This window comes from Oryctolagus cuniculus, chromosome 4, assembly GCF_964237555.1.
Source record: "Oryctolagus cuniculus chromosome 4, mOryCun1.1, whole genome shotgun sequence".
Taxonomy (NCBI): domain Eukaryota; kingdom Metazoa; phylum Chordata; class Mammalia; order Lagomorpha; family Leporidae; genus Oryctolagus; species Oryctolagus cuniculus.
In genome coordinates, this window is record NC_091435.1 from 66,406 (window position 1) to 85,974 (window position 19,569).

At 45.8% G+C, this 19,569-nt stretch overlaps 2 long non-coding RNA genes across 2 annotated transcripts; both read right to left on the reverse strand.

The window, feature by feature from the left end:
• Positions 1 to 7,634: 7,634 nt before the first annotated feature.
• Positions 7,635 to 19,504, reverse strand: LOC100358279 (uncharacterized). Its single transcript, XR_518580.4, has 5 exons — positions 19,260 to 19,504; positions 16,522 to 16,577; positions 10,180 to 10,306; positions 9,842 to 10,013; positions 7,635 to 8,790 (listed from the first exon to the last, which is right to left on the reverse strand). It is a non-coding gene; the product is annotated as an uncharacterized lncRNA (long non-coding RNA).
• Positions 13,848 to 16,254, reverse strand: LOC138849217 (uncharacterized). Its single transcript, XR_011387655.1, has 2 exons — positions 16,120 to 16,254; positions 13,848 to 14,066 (listed from the first exon to the last, which is right to left on the reverse strand). It is a non-coding gene; the product is annotated as an uncharacterized lncRNA (long non-coding RNA).
• Positions 19,505 to 19,569: the final 65 nt, after the last annotated feature.

Genomic DNA, 19,569 nt, shown 5'->3' on the forward strand with positions numbered 1-19,569 from the left:
GACCATATTCATAGGGAACATAGCAAGGGTTATAACCCTGCCTTACCGAGAATCAGCACACACATGGATCCTGCCCTCTCAGGAAGAAGCCCACAGGCAGACCACAGCCATCCAGGAAAAAGCATGAGCATAGGCCCAGCCTCCCAGAAAATAATACACAGTCAGACCAGCCTCCCAGAAAACACATGCAGAGACCCTGGCCTTCCAGGAAATACCACACACATGAACCCTGGCCTCCCAGGAAACGTACACACAGACATGCTGGCCTTCCAGGTAACAACACATGCATGGACTCTGGCCTCCCAGGAAACAACCCAGGCACACAGCCTGGCCTCCCTGGAAACGCCACATGCATAGACTGTGGCCTCCAAGAAAAGAATATATACACAGACCCTGGTCTCCCAGGAAACTGCACACACAGGGTTCCTGGCCTCCAAGGACACACCACATGCATAGACACAAGGACACATACAAGGTGCCCTGATCAAATCAGGGTCACTAACATTTCCATCTCCTCCTCATTACTTTATGTTTGGAAACTTTGTGCTTCTCTTTTCGTTATTTATAAGATAACTAAGATAGCCTCCTAGGAAACAGCACAAACAGGGACTATGGCCTCCCAGGTAACACCATGTGTGCAGTCCCTGGCCTCCCAGTATACATACACGTAACTCCCTGGCCTCCCAGGAAACAACACACACACAGACCCTGGCACCCAGGTAACAACACACACATATACTCTGGCCTCCCACGTAACAGCACCTCCATAAACCATGCCCTCTAAGTGCAGGATACAACACATGCACACATGCACAGTCTCTGGCCTCTCAGGAAACTCGAACCCTGGCCTCCCAGGATACAGCACATATACAAAACCTGGACTCCCAGTACACAGCAGACACATGGGCCCTGACCTCCCAGGAAACAACCCATGTACAGACCTGACCTCAGAGGAAAAAACAGATGCTCAGACCCTGGCCTTCCAGGAAATCACACACACATAGACTGTGATCTCCCAGGATACAGCCCGCACATAAAACTGACCTCCCATGAATCAACACATATACAGACCTAGCCTCCAAGAAAACAGCAAACACACAAACTCTGGGCTCTCAGAAAATAGCACGTATACACACCCTGGTCTTCTAGGAAACAGCTCATGCATAGATCCTGATCTCCCAGGAAACAACTCATGCACAGACCCCGGTCTCCCAAGAAACAGCACATACATTGACCCTGGCCTCACAGGAAACAGTACATGCACAGACTCTGGTCTCCCAGGAAATGGCACACATACAGAATACAAAATCCCAGGAAATATACTGGCCTCCCAGGTAATAATACATGCAAGAACCCTGGCCTCACAGGAAGCAACACATGCATAGGCCCTGATCTCCCAGGAAACAGTACATGCACACCCTGGCCTTCCAGGAAACAACACATATATAGAATCTGGCATTTCGGGAAACACACAGACACTGGCTTCCCAGGAAACAGCACCCTTCCAGACCTCACCCTCACAGGAACTAGCAAATTGCAGACAGTGGTCTTCCAGAAACAATGCACCCAGCCCCTGGCCTCCCAGGAAACAGCACGCGAACAGCACATATACACAGAATCTGGACTCCCAGAAAACAGAACAGTACATGCACAGACCCTGGTTTCCCCAAGGAAACAACACACATAGATGCTGGTGTCCCAGTAAACATGCACAGACACTTAAACTTAACCCTAACAATAACCCTAACCCTAACTGCTAACCCATAGCATTAGTCCTAATCTTTTTTTAACAGGCAGAGTTAGAGAGAGAGAGAGAGAGAGAGAGAGAGAGAGAGAGAGAGAGAGAGAGAGAAAGTCTTCCTTTCCTGTCGGTTCACCCCCCAAATGGCCACTACAGCTGGCACACTGCGCTGATTTGAAGCCAGGAACCAGGTGCTTCCTCCTGGTCTCCCATGTGGGTGCAGGGCCCAAGCACTTGTGCCATCCTCCACTGCCTTCCCGGACCACAGCAGAGAGCTGGACTGGAAGAGGAGCAACCAGGACTAGAACCCGGGGTGCCAGCACTGCAGGTGGAGGATTAGCCAAGTGAGCCGTGGCGCCAGCCAGTCCTAATCTTAAACATCAGCCTTACCCTACTCCTCAACCTAACCTAATTCTAAACCCTAAACCCTAGCCCTGGCACTAACCTTATCCTTAACCTTAGCCCCTAGGCCTATAACTAACCCTAATCCTATCAACCCTAATGACAACAATCCTAAAAACACTAAATATAATCCTAAAACCTAAACTTAATCCTAAAACCCTAACCTTAATCCTAAAACCCTTACGCTAAATGTAACCACTAAATCTTTACTCTAAACCCTACTGCTAACCAGACCCCTACCACTATGACTAACCCTAACCCCTATTATTAACCCTAACCAGAGCACTACCTCTAACCCTACACCTACCACTAATACCTAACCCACACAACACTAACAACCCCAACCATAACCCTAACCACCATGCTAAAATCCTAGCCCTTGCCCTAAGCCTGACTCCTAACCCTAATTCTATCTCGAATCCTTAACCTTACCCCTAAACCTACCCCTAGTCCCATTCCTAATTCCAAATCCTAGTCTTAACTCCTAACCCTAAAAACCCTAACCTGTAACCCTAAACTAACCCAAACATTAATGCTACCCTAGCCATTGCCCTTGTCTTGACCTTACCACTAACTGTACCCCTAAATTTATCCTATTCCCTAACCCGAATCCTAATGTAAACCCTAACCATAACAACCTTAACCCTAACTCCTAGTCCCAACCCTAAAACTACCCATAACTTTTGTTAATTATAGGCCTAGCTTGTAGCATAAGCCCTACCTGAACCCCAAACCCAAACCCCAACCCTAAAAAAGAAATACTAAAACACAACCCTAACCTTAACCCTAATGCTAACTCTATCCTAAACCTTAGACTCAGACCTCATTCTACCCTCATCCTACCCTTAATACTTATCCTAACCATACACCTATCCCTACCCTTAAGTTTACCCCACAGCCTACCCACAGCCCTGAAGTCTAAATCTTAACCCTTAACCCTAACCACACTAAGCCTAGTACAATCCCTAAACCTAACCCCAACCCTAAAATCCTAACCATGAAACTCTAACCCTAACCTTAAAACTCTATAACCGTAGCACTAATCCCAACACCTAGCCTTAACCCTAAACATACCTCTACCTCTAACCATATGTCTACTCCTAGCATAACCCAAAGTCAACCCAAACCCTAATCCTAACCCCTAGCAATTTCTCCTAATCCAACACCAACATCAGCCCCAGGCCCAGTTATAACTCTAATGCTACCATAACCCTTAACTCTCTAAATTGCTATCACCCAACCCAAAGACAACCCTCACCAAATCCCTAACTCTAAACCCTAACCACCCTAAACAAAGCTCTAGCCCTGACCCTTCCATAACCACTACCTCACTCCAACCCTGCCACTACCCCTAAGCTCACCCCAAGGTCCTGCCCCTAGTCCCAACCACACCAACCCCTAACCCAAACCCTAAAACCCCATAACTAATTCTAGCCAGTAACACTAAACCCTCAACACTTACCATGTTCCATCCCTATGCCTTAAGCCTACCCCTACCAAAAATCCTACCCAAACTCTACCCCTAACACTAACCCCACAATTAACCCTATGCATATTTCTAAGCTTAGCTCTAAGCCTAAAGCAAAACCTTAACCCTAACTGTAACAATCCTAACCCTATCAAAAGTCTAGCCCTAGACAAACCTAACACCTAGCCATAGCCAACCCTCATCCTTAAACCCTACACCTAAAACCTTAACCCTAACATTGAGCCTAATTCCAAACCCCATTCCTAGACATAGCTGTAACACGAACACTAACTCTAATCCCTAGCTCTAACATTTAACCCTAACCTTGCTCCCAACCCTAACTCTACCTCCACCCTATTCCTAGCCATAGCCATAACCCTAAACCCTAGCCCTAACCCCAACCACACTAATGCTAAAACCCCAGCCCAAACCCTAAACCTAACCTAACAAAAACCCTAACCTCAGTCCCTCAGTCCTAAACCCTACACTTTAGTTCTAACCCTAACACTAAGCCTAATTTCTAAACCCTAACCCTAAATTCTGACCATAACCCATGCCTTAATCCTAACCCCAATTGGTATCACTAGCCCCTAGCCCTTACCCTAAAACCCTAAACCTAAAACTCAACCCTAACCCATACCTTAACCATAACTCTAATGCTATCCTAATGCTTAACCCTTGCCCTCAGCCTATCCCTAACACCAAACCTACCTCTAGCCTTAGTCGAAGCCCAAAACTCTAACCAGACACCCTAACTCTAGCCTTAGATATAGTCCTAACACCAGCCCCACCCCTACCCCGTACCCTAACCCTACCATTAACACTAACTGTAACCCAGCCATAACCCTAACCCCAAACACAACTCTATCCTTAACCCTACCACTACCCCAACTTCCTTAACCTAGCCCTAGCTTCAGCCTAAGCCCAAACCCCTAACCCTTACTCTAGCCTAACATAAGCTCTAATCCTAACCCTGAAACCCCAAACCTAACTCTAACCCTTACCCTAACTAACCATTAAAACTCAACCTTCACTCCCACACCTTCCCTAAAACCACACCCCTAGCCCTAAAGCCAAAAGCCTAACTGTAAGAACCCTAAACCTAACCTAAGCCTAGCCCTAAACACTAATCCTAATCATATCCCTAACCATAAATTCTAACCCTAATTTTAACCCTAGCCATTACTCTACCATTACCTGAACCCCTAATCCCAAACCTACCTTTTTTTTTTTTTTTTTTTTTTTTTTTGACAGGCAGAGTGGACAGTGAGAGAGAGAGACAGGGAGAAAGGTCTTCCTTTGCCGTTGGTTCACCCTCCAATGGCCGCCGTGGCCGGCGCACCGCACTGATCCAAAGCCAGGAGCCAGGTGCTTATCCTGGTCTCCCATGGGGTGCAGGGCCCAAGCACCTGGGCCATCCTCCACTGCACTCCCTGGCCACAGCAGAGAGCTGGCCTGGAAGAGGGGCAACCGGGACAGAATCTGGCACCCCGACTGGGACTAGAACCTGGTGTGCCAGCACCGCAAGGTGGAGGATTAGCCTAGTGAGCCGTGGCGCCGGCCCCAAACTTACCCTTAATCCAACCCTGATCCTAACTCCTAACCCTAAACTCAATTCCAATCCCAGCCCCCCACCTAACCCAATCCCCAGTCCTAACCACTAGCCTTAGTACTAACCCCCAGCCCTAACTCTAACCCAATCCTAGCCTCAACATTAATCATCCTAAAATTCAAACTCTAAAACCTAACCCCATCATAGCACTAAGCCTAAATGCCTAAATCCTAACCCTAAAATCCTAGCCGTAACCCAGTAGTAACCTTAACCCCACCCTGACTACAATCCTAACTTCTCACCTTAACCCCACTAGTAAACTCAAAACTAAATCTACTCCTAACCCTAACCCCTAACACTAGCCCTAACCCTTAATCTTAACCCAACCTTTAAACCTAACCCTCTAAAACTAAACCCTAAGCTTCACCCTAAATCCCAACCTAAATACCCTAATCCTACCCTGACCCTAAACCCTAACCCCAAACTTAGCCCTGATAAAACCCTCTCTCTACATCTCAAACCCTAATCCCAACCACTAAACCTTGACCCTTCACGCAATCCCTTACCCTATCCTAAAAAGCCTAAAATCCCAAGCCAAACCCTAACCCCAGTCCACTAACTCTAATGATAATCCCTACCCCTAATTCCAACTCTACACCTTATCCTAAATCTCACTGACACCCTACCCCTAAACCCCAGCCACAAGAACCATTACTTAACACCCTAATGCTAAAACTTTAAACCCTAGATCCTAAACCCTATACCCAGACCCTAACTTCACCCTAAAAACCTTAATCCTAACCTTTGCTCCTGATCCCAACCCTAAAACCGTATCCCTGAAACACGGACCATTTCCCGAAAACCTGGCCCAAGTTCAGTCACTGTTGGTACTTGTACTTAATGAATTATGTACGTTCCCTACCTAGTCCCTAAGTCCTCTGCATGAGGTAATCAGCATTCGGTGCTAATTATTATGTTCTTTCCCCCAACCAATTCTTAACTCTATTTTCTACATCCCACTCCCCTATGATCATGGATTTGTCTACTCCTTTATCAATTTTCACTTTATAAAAGGTCAGTTTCTGAGGTGCACATTCAGAATTGCATCATCATTGTGACACACTGATCCTTTTATCAGCATAGATTTGCCCCATGTCTAAAAATCCTTTTTGCCTTAAAATCAACTGTTAGGAATAAGTATGGTTATTTTGACTGGCTAACCAGAAACATACAAATACCCTTCTAATCTGTATTTAAAGTCTGCCTATTATGATTAGTGTTTGAAAGAGGGGGAATAGCCAAGGCCAAAGGGGCTATCCCCTAGGGGTAGCAAGGGTGACCTGCAGGCCTGTCCCCAGGGTGGCAGGTCAGAGAAGAGCAGCTGCAGCTGAAGTGCCTGCCACTGTGTTTGCTGCCAGGTCACTTAGCAATGGTACCACCACCTGGAGGAAGTGTCCATCCAAGTGGATACCACTGAGATCTGAAGATAGTCAAAATAACTAAGAATTCAGGAAGGGGATTGTGGATGTGTAAACTAAAGTCAAACACCTTAAATAAAACAAAGGATCAAAATGAGGTGGCATAACAAAAAAGATATCAAAGGGAATCTAAAGCTACCATAATATTCAAGATTATATTTTGTCTGCAAAAGGCTTAGTGAAATAAAAAAGGGAGTCACAGTTGGTACTCAAGTTATAAACAAGAGTAACTACCTCTAGGCTGGTGCCGCAGCTCACTAGGCTAATCCTCCACCTTGCGGTGCCGGCACACCGGGTTCTAGTCCCGGTCGGGGCGCCGGATTCTGTCCCGGTTGCCCCTCTTCCAGGCCAGCTCTCTGCTGTGGCCAGGGAGTACAGTGGAGGATGGCCCAGGTGCTTGGGCCCTGCACCCCATGGGAGACCAGGATAAGTACCTGGCTCCTGCCATCGGATCAGCGCAGTGCGCCGGCCGCAGTGCGCTAGCCGCGGCGGCCATTGGAGGGTGAACCAACGGCAAAGGAAGACCTTTCTCTCTCTCTCTCTCTCTCACTATCCACTCTGCCTGTCAAAAAATAAAAATTAAAAAAAAAAAAGAGTAACCCACCTCAACAGAGTGTAAGCAAAATAAAACAAACACTGGCACAGTATCAGCCATGGGGAGACTACCCAGACTTTAAACCCCAGGACATTTCTCATAACCCCTCTTCACCCTAAGAACAGACTTATAGTAGTGTGGGCAGCTCCAGGCCCATATGAAAACAGGACTATGATGATCACAATCTCTGAGGTCACTGTATCCCCATCCTGGAAGAAACACTCATCATGCAGCACTGGATGTGCTGGACACGACAGGCCCATGAGAGTCATGTGGTATTCAGGTGGTCACATAAGTGGCCTGTACCAGAATGTGACAAGGAAGAAAAAGGACACACAAAAAAATCTGTTCCAAATAATCTGATTGATGATTAAGATGTTATTTCAAACAGGCAGGTGTTACAGACTGAATGTTTATTTCCACAAATAAAAAAAGTGAAAGCAGAGCTCAGTGACATGATCCTACCCACAGAACAAGGAGGCTGAAAACATAGGATGCATGTCCAAGAGGTAGAATTTCCAGAACACATAGCCTGTCTCAGCCATCCAGGGCTAATTCCCCTGTGTGAGTTCCTCTACACTTGATGAAATGTGGGTCCCGGCAAAGCTCTTCCACAGTCATTATGTCCATAAGGTTTTTCCTCTGTGAGGACTGATGCCTGTTGAGGTGAATTTGCAGCAATTCTCCATACTATGTTTTCTCACCTGTGTGAGTCCTCTGATGTGTCCTGAAATGTATCTGCTTGCAAAAGACTTTTCCACATTCATTACATTCATAATGCCTTCCCCCCTTTTGTGTTCCGTGATGCTTGATGTCTGTCTTTCGGTAAAAGGCCTGTCCACAAATATTACACTCCTAAGGCTTCTCCCCTGTGTGAGTTCTCTGATGTGCAATGAGATGTGACTTCCAGTAAAAGGGCTTTTGACAGCAACTACACACATAAGCTTTTTCCCCTATGTGAGTTCGCTGATGGAAACTGAGGTCTCCCTTCCTGGTGAAGGTTCTTCCACATTCATCACATTTGTAAGGCTGTTCCCCTGTGTGTGTTCTCTAATGGAACGTGAGGCCTCCCTTCTTGGAGAACGTTTTTCCACATTCATCACATTTATAAGGTTATTCCTCTGTGTGAGTTCTCTGATGGAAAGTGAGGTCTCCTTCCATGCACAAACTCTTGGCACACTCATGACGGTTTTCCCTTGTGTGCATTTTCTGATGTTTCTTAAGGTTGAAATGTCTGGAGAAGGCTTTCCCACAAAAATCACATTCAAAAGGTCTTTCCCCTGTGTGAGATCTCCAATGTATGATGAAGGCTCATCTGTGGTGATAAGCTTTCCCACATTCAATACATTCATGCTTTTTTTCCCGTTTGTATATTCTCTTATGCAGTTGATGACATCTCCAGTGTCTAGGCCCCTGTCATCTACATAGGAGATCCACATGGAATTCCTGGCTCCTGGCTTCACCATGGCCCAGCCTTGGCTGCTGCAGGCATTTAGGCAGTGAAAGAACAGATGGAAGATCGTGCTTTCTCTCTCTCTCTCTGTGTTGCTCTGCCTTTCAAACAGATGAAAATACACATTAAAATTAATCAATTGCACCAGAAGGCTTTTGTTTTCTGTGCTGGAGTTTCAGTTGTCCTCTACTTTCACAGAAAACTGATTCTCCTATGCATTTCTTATGTCTTTGTTGTTTTAGAGTAATTTTGAAAAAGAGAAAGGGATAATGCTGACTCAACCTCCACTTCAAAATAAGTATGAGCCCTTCAACATGAAAGCACCAGTTCACTTGACCTCGGGACCCAGGATCTCCAGGCTTTCCTCCTCAGTACAGGAACACTCACTTTACTGCTCCTTTGCTAGCTCCTGCTTAGTTAGCTTCATGACTTCTGACGTCATGGCAGACAAGACTTGCTCCTGGAACTCTTCTCTGTTTTACCAGCCTCCCAGGAGTCCTCCTCTGCAAGTATGACTGTACCACCTTTAAGCTGCCAATTCTCAAATGTTTATTTCCAACAGTGATGTATACTATCTATTCTGGATTTTATATACCCTATAATTGCACAGCAAAATCTGCAGACTGTCATGTCTAACCCAAAGTAATGATCTTTCTATAAAACTGTCTTCCCTGCACTCTTCCTAAAAGAACAGAACCCATTTTTTCATTCTCTCATCTTGCTACCACATATATGTTTTGTTTTTTACTGTAAAGAGAATCAACCATCTTTAAAAGATGACAAATTGGTTTCACTACTATTGCCAACTACAAATAAAAAGAACAGTGCCTGTGAGCTGCCTAATTAACAAGCATTGAACTACATAAATGCTTGAAGGAAAAGGGTATAAAAATGAAGAAAAGGACAACTGAGGACTTAAGACAATAATCCAAGAAAAATCTAAGAAAATATTCAATGGCAGCAAGAACAACAAAGATGGATGAACAGGTGACAGCCTTCCCTAGAAACTGCATAATACCTGTGCCCGATACACAAAACCAACTATCCTCAGAGCTGGGGCTTGGGAGGAAAATTGGTGAAAACAGCCCAACACAGCCAGTTTCTGCTAAGCTGCCCCTCTCCCAGCCTCCCTGCCCATTGTTACCGACTAACCTGGGAAGCTCTGTGTTGGGGATTCATCTGTCCATGGCTCTGCTCCTTGCTCCAATCTGCAGATCACCTCAGGTTTGGTGATGCAGAACCCTGTTAATGGGAAATATTGTAGGACTTCACAAAACTTCTCAGCCAGGTCCTCTGAAGAATGACAACAGCTTGGCTTCAGGAGCTGTGCAATGAAAGAAGCAATTTGAACCTTTCACTAGTGTTTATAATCACATTTTTCACAGGCTAGAATCTTACACCAAGATAACATTAAACCACATAAAAGGTTCTTTCCTTTGTCAAAGAAGAAGAAAGTACTCCACGTAGGAGTTAGAAGGAATTTTGCTCACCTAGGGACAACAGGCTTCTGTAGGTGTCCTGCATCACTTCCCTGTACAGGTTCCTCTGGGCATCATCCAGGACTTGCCACTCCTCACAGGTGAAGTCCACAGCCACATCCTCAAATGACATCAACACCTGTAACAGCACATTTCTGCTCAACACATCAGCTCCGAGTCACAAAACAGGAAGGTGGGATACACAGTGGAATCAGAACTCCAAACCAGGTACTCTGATATGGGATGCAGGCATCTTAATCACCAGGCCCAATGTCTGCCCTTCCATAAAGCTCTGAAGCCCCTGGTATGTAAGTAATGATTACCTGTGGTATCTTTATATACATAACCTAAATACTGCTTACTAAGTCAAGGAATGTTTACCTCACTTAAAACGGAAAAACATAAGGGCAGTACTATATCTCAGGTACTATTCATTGCATTTGGTAAAGTACTATATGCAATCATTGAATAAAAAAGGCTGATTGCAAGCATAAAGACAAAAGGCATAGAAGCAGGCAATCAGCCTAGCCGTTTAAACACTTGGCTTGCGTTTGATTTCTACCTCAGGCTCCTGACTCCAGCTTCCTGCTAGAAGACACTGGAAGGAGCAGTGCTGTCTCACTGAATTCAGTTCTGTCACCAACTTGGGAGATCTGCAGTGTGTTCCATTCCTGCTTCTTGCCCTAGCCCAGCCCTGGCTGTTGCAGGTATTTGGGGGAGCAAACCAGCAGATGGAAGTTCTCTCAAATAAATATTGGAGGAAGAAAAAAAGACAGTGAGAAAGGAAATAGGGAACTATGAGAAATTCGGGTTTATGTAGGGTCATAAAATTCATAGCATTTCTCATTTTCTTTCATTGTTTAAGGTTGACAAGGTTTCATCTTCCAGAAAAATATGCTTTGGGAACCAAGAGTGGTAACATTCAACCCCATGGTGATTAACAAATGAAAGTTATAAAAATGAAAACCACTGTTAAAACCTTTAAATGGAAAAAGTTGGCTTTGTTTCAATTGCTCAGAAAGACCAAAAGGAAAAATAAAGAATGATGAGAATCGCCCAGCTGCTTGGGCCCTGCACCCATATGGGAGACCAGGAGGAGGCACCTGGCTCCTGGCTTCGGATTGGCGCAGCACCGGCCGTGGCAGCCATTTGGGGCATGAACCAATGGAAGGAAGACCTTTCTCTCTGTCTCTCTCTAACTCTGTCAAAAAAAAAAAAAAAAAAAAAAAGGAAAAAACATGAAATTCATCTGTATGTCAGGGGAAAAGTGAGGCTCTTTTGAAAAGTATGAAAAGATGTTCAAAATGTCAAAAAATAAGAAATACAAATTAAAATTAACCTGTTATACAGTCTTTCATCTAATAGATTTGAGGAGTCTAAGTTTTACAAGACATTGTTTTGTGAAGCAATAGGCAAACATGATCATCCTAGTGGTTCTGTCCTCAAAATACACCCTTCATTGGACCCATCCTTACTGTACGTACTCTAACTGCTCTTTGACAAACCACCATAAACTATCACCTTATCTGATTGCACTAGTTTCTTAAACAGATTTCCCGCTTCAAACACACATACCATGCATGTCATACATTTTATAGTTACATTTTATAAACCAAAAAAAAGGGCAGAAAGGAAAACAATCATATCAAGGCATACCACGATCACAGTGTCAAAAAAGAAAAGCAAAAACAGAACAAACAGAAATCTGGATCAATATAGATGAACACTGGAAACAGTTAATCATGAGAGCAAAAAGATATTTTGCTCTTATTTTGAAACTCTTTAAAAAGTCATTGGCCAATTGAAGCAAGATAGTAACAAAGTATTGTGTGGTTTATAAAATGCAGGTGTGGGGCAGCATGCGGTATAACAAGTAAAGCTGCCACCTGAAGTGCCGGCATGCCATATGGGCACTAGTTCAAGTCCTAGCTGCTCCACTTCCAATCTATCTCTCTGCTATAGCCTGGGAAAGCAGTAAGACAGCCCAGGTCCTTGAGCCCCTGTACCCACATGGAAGACCCAGAAGAAGCTTCAGATAGGTACAGCTCTGGCTGATGAGGCCATTTGGGGAGTGAACCAGCAGCTGGAAGACCTCTCTCTCTCTCTCTCTCTCTCTCTCTACCTCTCTCTGTAACTCTTTCAAATAAATAAAATAAATATTAAAAAACAAAGAAAAACTTGTTCCAGCCATTGTGGCCATCTGGGGAGTGAACCAGCAGATGGAAAACCTTTCTCTCTGTCTCTCCCTCTCTGTCTGTAACTCTACCTGTCAAACAAATAAATAAAAAATCTTTTAAAAAAAATAAGACTTAAATATCTGAAGCAATAATCCATAGTAGAGAAAATAAATTATGGATAAAGATATAAGCAATAAGAGAACACAAATTTTATAACAAACAAAAGTATCATGGAAATGACAAAATGTCTGGTCATTTGAATCCTCTACAGAAAAACAATTATGAAATTTGAACAAAATTTATAGCACAACCTTCTGAGGACCTGGAGAACATAGAATAAAAGGCAGAAACTGGATTAAAGGAACTCTTAAAGGACAAATTCACAGAAGCTGGTGGTGTGGCACGGTGAGCTAAGATGACACTTGCAATGCCAGCATTCCACACTGGAGCACCAGTTCAAGTCCTGACTGCTCCACTTCTGATCCAGCTCCCTGCTAAGGTGCCTTGGAAAACAGTGGAAGGATGGCCTAAGGACTTGACCCCAAGTGGGAGACTCAGATGGAGCTCTGAGCTCCTGGCTTTGGCTTGGACCAGTTCTGGCCATTGCAGCCATTTGGGGAATGAACCAATTCAGGAAAGATCTCTTTCTCTCTGCCTTTCAAATAAATAAAACTTTTTTTAAAAAAGAGAGAAAAACAAACACAAATTTTTGGCATTGTACTAAAGGACATTCTCCAGTCAGCACACAATCAAGGAAGTAAAAGCTGTAGTTTCACTGGTTCAGGACATTAGAAGACAAAGTTCAAGGCTAAGAAGATAACCAGAAACTGGGGGTGGGGTGATAAGTCATGGAAAGGAAGAAGCAAAAGAATTTAAGACACTCAATTTGCATATAAAACACACCAAAATTGTTGGGTGATTACTTAACTACACATCAGGTCACAGAGAATTAAGATCAATAAAAGCTGCCACTGGAGGCTGAAGAATTGACTAATCATCACTGCAGGAACAGTCTGGAATTTGAACCCAGCCAATGAACCTCCCTGTAGAACAAAAATCATTCTTCAGAGGAATAAAGTAATATCCACACTCTGTAACATGTGATTTACGATATCCGGCCAGGATTCACAATCACTACACATGCAATAAAGAGGAAAATGTGACTCATACTCCAGAAAAAATCACTAGAAAGTCAACCTATACATTGTAATAGACAAGGTGCCTAAGCTATCGTAAATATTTTCAGGTACTTAGAGAATGATATAAAAATAAATGTATTAGGCCCAAGCAAGACACATTAAGATGCCCATATCCCACATCACAATACCTGAGTTCCACACCTAGCTCTAGCTCCTGACTCCAGCTTCCTACTAATGCTGCAAGAAAGTGGTGATGGCCCCAAGTTAATGGGTTCCTGCCACCCATGTGAGAGACCTGAAATATATATTCCAGACTCCTAGATTAACAACAGCTAGGAGTTGTTGCAGACATTCGGAGAGTGACTTTGTTGTTGTTGTTAAGATTTATTTTATTTATTTGAAAGAGCTACAGAGAGGTAGAGACAGAGAAGAGAGGTCTTCCATCCACTGGTTCATTCTCCAGGTGGCCACAATGGCTGGAGCTGCGCCGATCCGAAGCCAGGAGCCAGAAGTCTCCCATGTGCGTGCAGGGGCCCAAGGACTTGGGCCAACTTCCACTGCCTTCCCAGGCCATAGCAGAGAGCTGGATTGGAAGAGGAGCAGCCGGGTCTTGAACCAGCACCCATATGGGATGCCTGCACTTCAGGCCAGAGCTTTAAACCACTGTGCCACAGCACCAGCCCCTGGAGAGTAACTTTCAAGTAAAATAAATAAATCTTTTTTAAAAATTAAATTAAAATAAAAATGGTCTTGAGTATTAATAGCTCTTCCTCCTTTATAATTGCTGAATGTAGCCATAAAAAGCATCAAGTTTTTTATTTTTCTTAAAGATGGTTTTCTTAAAGACAAAAGCAGAGAGAAGTTATTACCAGATCATTTTGTAGCATTCATTTATTAATTAATTTATTAATTAATTTATTATTTATCTGAAAGTAAGAGTTACAGAGAGAGAGAAGGAGAGGCAGAGAGAGGTCTTCCATCTGCTGGTTCACTCCCCAGTTGGCCACAATGGCCGGAGCTGTGCCCATCCGAAACCAGGAGCCAGGAGCTTCTTCCAGGTCTCCCACACTGGTGCAGGGGCCCAAGGACTTGGGTCATCTTCTACTGCTTTCCCAGGCCATAGCAGAGAGCTAGATCAGAAGTGGATCAGCTGGGACTCGAACTAGCGCCCATATGCCAGCACTGAAGGAGGCGGGTTTACTAGCTATGCCACAGCACCAGCCCCCATCAAGATTTGACACCAGTTGAGAGTAAACATAAAAGGGAGGGAGGAGTCCAGGAGAAATCCCATTTTAGTAGTTTGGGCCAATGCTTCCTGGAAGGAATGCCATACATGAGTATAAGTGAAAATTGAAGGATGTGATTTCCATTTTGGATTTACAGAGCTCTAAGTGCCTTTTGGACAGTAACAAGGAAGCACTAAAGAGGGAGTTGAATGGATGGTCTTAAAGCTAGGGAAGAGGTCCACATGGAGATAAACAGGAGTATCAGAGCAGAGAGGGCAAAACTGCAGAGTGGGAAGAACAGGAACACTTGGGATGAATCGTGTTAAAGAGAAGAAACATAGAGGAGTTCATGGAAAAGGAAAAGAAACCCTCAGGGACTAACAGAATTTCCAGAAGATCATGGACAGTAGTTACAAACAGAACGGAAGAGTAAGTTAGGAAAACTAGATTATAATCAAAGCTACTAGCAAACTTTCAAGAATTTAATTAAGACTACACTGAAGAGATAAAAGCACAAATAAGCAATGGAAATATTTGCCTGAAAAAAAAAAACAAAACAAAACGTTGTACTGCTTGTGGCACCAACTGCACAGAGAAGCTGAAAGAAATGCATGGAAAATCATGACCTACAGTGGATTCTCTCTCCACACATCCCTGGTTCTATCTAAAAGCTATCAGGACCAGACCATTTTAGCAATGCCACAAACACACTAACCAACTTGTGTTTTAGCACTAGATCATTGTTACCACTGCAGAATGCTGAATGTTTATTCCCAGGCTGACACTAAAACACTGTTCACGAGACTGGCGCTGTGGTGGAGCAGGTAAAGCCGCCGCCTGAAGTGCTGGCATCCCATATGGGCGCCAGTTCGAGTTCCGGCTACTCCACTTCTGATCCAGCTCTCTGCTATGGCTTGGGAAAGCATTAGAAAATGGCCCAAGTCCTTAGACCCCTGCACCCATGTAGGAGACCTGAAGGAAGCTCCTGGCTCCTGACTTTGGATGGGTGCACCTCTGGCCGTTGCAGCCAACCAGAGAGTGAACCAGCGGATAGAAGACCTCTCTCTCTCTCTCTCTCTCTCTCTCTCTCTGCCTCTCCTCTCTCTGTGTAACTCTTTCAAATAAATAAATGAATCCTAAAAAACAAACAAACAAAAACAAAAAACACTGTTCACTACATCATTTATGTGACTATAGAGGCACAAATCCCATGGGAACTTAGCAAGCTCTCCTCTTCAGATCAACTTCAATGATGCAGCAAATGTCTTTTTGCAATGATCAGAAATATCAGAGATCAATCTGTACTCAACTGAGATGACCCTAATGTCTCTCTTGTTTATGACTGAGCTATTTATTCGAAAGGCAGAATCACAGAGATGGAGGAGACAGAGAGAGAGAGAGAATGCCCACCTGCTAATTCACTCTCCAAATGGCTGCAATGGCCAGGGCTGGACCAGGCCAAAGCCAGGAGCCTGGAACTCCATCAGGGTCTCCCACCAGGTGGCAAGAACCAAGTACTGGGGACATCTTGCATGGCCTTCCCAGGCTCTACAGCAGGAAGCTGTACCAGAAGTGGAACAAGCAGGACCCAAACTGGCATTCACATTGGATGGCAGCATTGGAGGCAGTGGCCTAACCCCTACACCACAATGCTGGCCCCAGTCCTAATGTCTTACAACTTGCCAGATTTATCTTGTTTATGTACATTTCTCTGATGCTGTATTTATTTTTACCTTTTCATTTTAAGTAAAATCTTCACAAAGCTCCTAAAATACAATATAAAACAAGCTGAGGAATAAACAAACAACTTACAGGAAATGTATTCATTCTCTTTGCTCTTGGAAACACAGAGGACTCCATAATTATACCTGGAAGAGAAGGTTAACAAGGGAGTCATGAAAGAAATGGCCTTGAGACAGGAGGTAGCTAAGGTCCAAGAAAAACAAGAGTAAATATAAAAGGCTACTGTAACAACTAAAATTGCTTGTTCTGCTGGTTTAAAAAAATGCCAGTTTGGAAAAGCTAACTTAAGTGCGTGCACTGTGATACAACAGGTTAAGCCTCTGCCTGCAGCACTGGCATCCCATTTGAGCACCAGTTTGAGTCCTAAGTGCTCCACTTTCTGGTTTTTTTTTTTTTTTTTTAATATTAATTTTGAAAGGCAGAGTTATAGAGAGGCAGAGGCAGAGAGAGAGAGAGGTCTTCCATCTGCTGGTTCACTCCCTAAATGGCCACAACGACCAGAGCTGTGCTGATCTGAAGCCAGGAGACAGGAGCTTCTTTCAGGTTTCCCACGCAGGTGCAGAGGCCCAAGGACTTGGGCCATCTTCCACTGCTTTCCCAGGCCATAGCAGAGAGCTGGATTGGAACTGGAGCAGCCAGGACTAGAACTGGCACCTCTATGGGATGCTGGTACTGCAGGCGGCAGCTTTACCCACTATGCCACAGCGCTGGCCCCAAGTACTCCACTTTCAATCCTGTTCCCTGCTAACGCACCCAGGAAAACAGTGAAAGATGGCTGGAGTGCTTGGGCCCTGGCCACCCTCGCTGGAGACCCAGATGGAGTTCCAGGCTTCTGGCTTCAGCCTGGCCCAGCCCTGGCCATTGTGGCCATCTGGGAAATGAACCAGCAGTTGGAAGAGCTCTCTGTCTCTATAACTCTGCCTTTTGAATGAATGAATGAATAGCTTGCTTAAAGACTACCTGCATGCATGTGATAAAGACTAACCCAGGCAGAGACCAGCTAAAGCTAATCTCGAGAAACTAACAATGCACTGTGTCAGAGACCTGCTCATAGGAGTCCTCAGTGATCTCTCAACCCAGGACAGCAGCATCCCTCTACCTAGGACTTCCTGGAGTCTTCCTGACAATGTCTCTCCACCCAAATGTTCTGGCCTGTCTCCGTGGTAACGACTCTCCCTCCCCTCTCTAAAAAAAAGACTATAAATTAACTACCAAAATTAAACTCAAGGCCCAGAATTCTTCCCAGAGATCTATTTCTATAATTTTGTGGAGTGTACTTTTGCTTTGTGGCCCCTGAACTCCTGAGCCCACTTCCACTCTCTTTATGAAGTGTACTTCATTTGTTGTAATAAATCTTTGCTGCCTACACTGGTTGACGGTCTCCCACACCTGCAAATCCAGCTTGCTCCTAGATCCTACTGCGCAAAGCAAGATAACGACGGAAACTAACAGAGGACAAGGAAAAGGCGCCCATATTGGGGAACATGGAGAAGCGACAGGAAGGAGCTCATTTAAAGAGCACTCATAATTGTACCTGGTGGAGGTTAAACGCCAGTTATCACTGGGTCAACTAAAACAATTATTTGTTAGTGATTTTGTAAAATAATTAGTGTTACTATGAAAAAATTTTAAGGATCATTGTTCAACTATATTACTGTACATCAAAGGAAGAAACAGAATGCTGTCACTAAAATTAACCTAATAGAAAAACCCTTGGATGATATTAACTATTGTACCACACAGGATTCTGTATTAGTGTTCCCACTAGAACATCGCTTGCTCTCATACACCTGAATTTCACCAAGTGTGTCTCTTGTGACTCCAGGTTTGCCACACAGGCTGTACAGGGACAGGCTCCAGATCCAGGCTCTCACGTCCTCTCCTGCAGCAGCCCTGCCTGGCCTTTGCATTGCAGTGACCATCCGCAGACTTGATGCGCAGTTTTGAACAGTATCTGCCCGCTGGAATTAGCCTGTTATCTTGTCAAGAAGCCAGGACTTGCCTGACAGGGACATGGGGCGCAGCGAGGGCCAGCACAAGCCACTGACCGGGAGTGAGGCCGTCTTCCAGAAATGAGACGGCCAACCTCTCACTTGTGATCCCGGGCACCACTGGCCAGGAGCTGCCCAGACCAGCCCCGCCAACACCAGGCGCAGGCCAGCCGGCACGTGTGGAGACCAACAGACCAGAGGGGGACGTCCGCGAGGATGATGGGCGGGCGGGATGTCCCCGAGGATGACCGGGGGGTGGGGGACGTCAGCGAGGATGGCGGGCGAGCGGGATGTCCCCGAGGATGACCGGGGGTCGGGGGACGTCAGCGAGGATGGCGGGCGAGCGGGATGTCCACGAGGATGTCAGGCGGGCGGGATGTCAGGCGGGCGGGATGTCCGCGAGGATGGCGGGGTGGGATGTCCACGAGGACGATGGGGGGGGGGGGGACGTCCGCGAGGATAGCGGAGTGGGGGGGACTCCACGAAGATGGCAGAGGGGGGACGTCCGCGAGGATGACAGGGTGGGATGTCCACGAGGACGATGCGGGGGGGGGGGGGGACGTCCGCGAGGATAGCGGGGCGGGGGGGCGTCCACGAGGACGACAGACGGGGAGGCAACCTTGGAAGCAGCCCGGCGGCCGCACGTCACACTCCTGCCAGTTCCCGCCCGCGGCCCTCCCGAGGGGGCCGCCCGGGTCTCACAGCTCCGGAGCGTCCCCCGACACGGCCATCAGCGGAGGCGCTACCGGAGCGACCCCTTCCCTAGCCCCGACCCCAGTGGGCGTCCTCCCACGCTGCCGGGGCCAAAGGCCGCACCTGCACGTCAGCATCCGCCGCCAAGACCCCAGGACGTCTCTGCTCCCACCACATGGGGCTCCCGCCGGCTCCCAGTCCTCCGACGTCCGTGGGGCCCCTCTTCCACTCCCGCACCAACCTCTACGAACACGGAGCAGAACCCCAGTGACCCGGGAACACCAGCAAACAGGAGCTGCGCGGGACAACTTCAGGGAGGCAGACAACAAGGCGGAAGGAGGCAGGGCGGCGCATGCGCAGAAAGAACTGGGAGGGCCGTCCCATGAGCCTGTGCGGTGATCTTGTGAGTCGAAACTACATTTCCCAAAAGTCC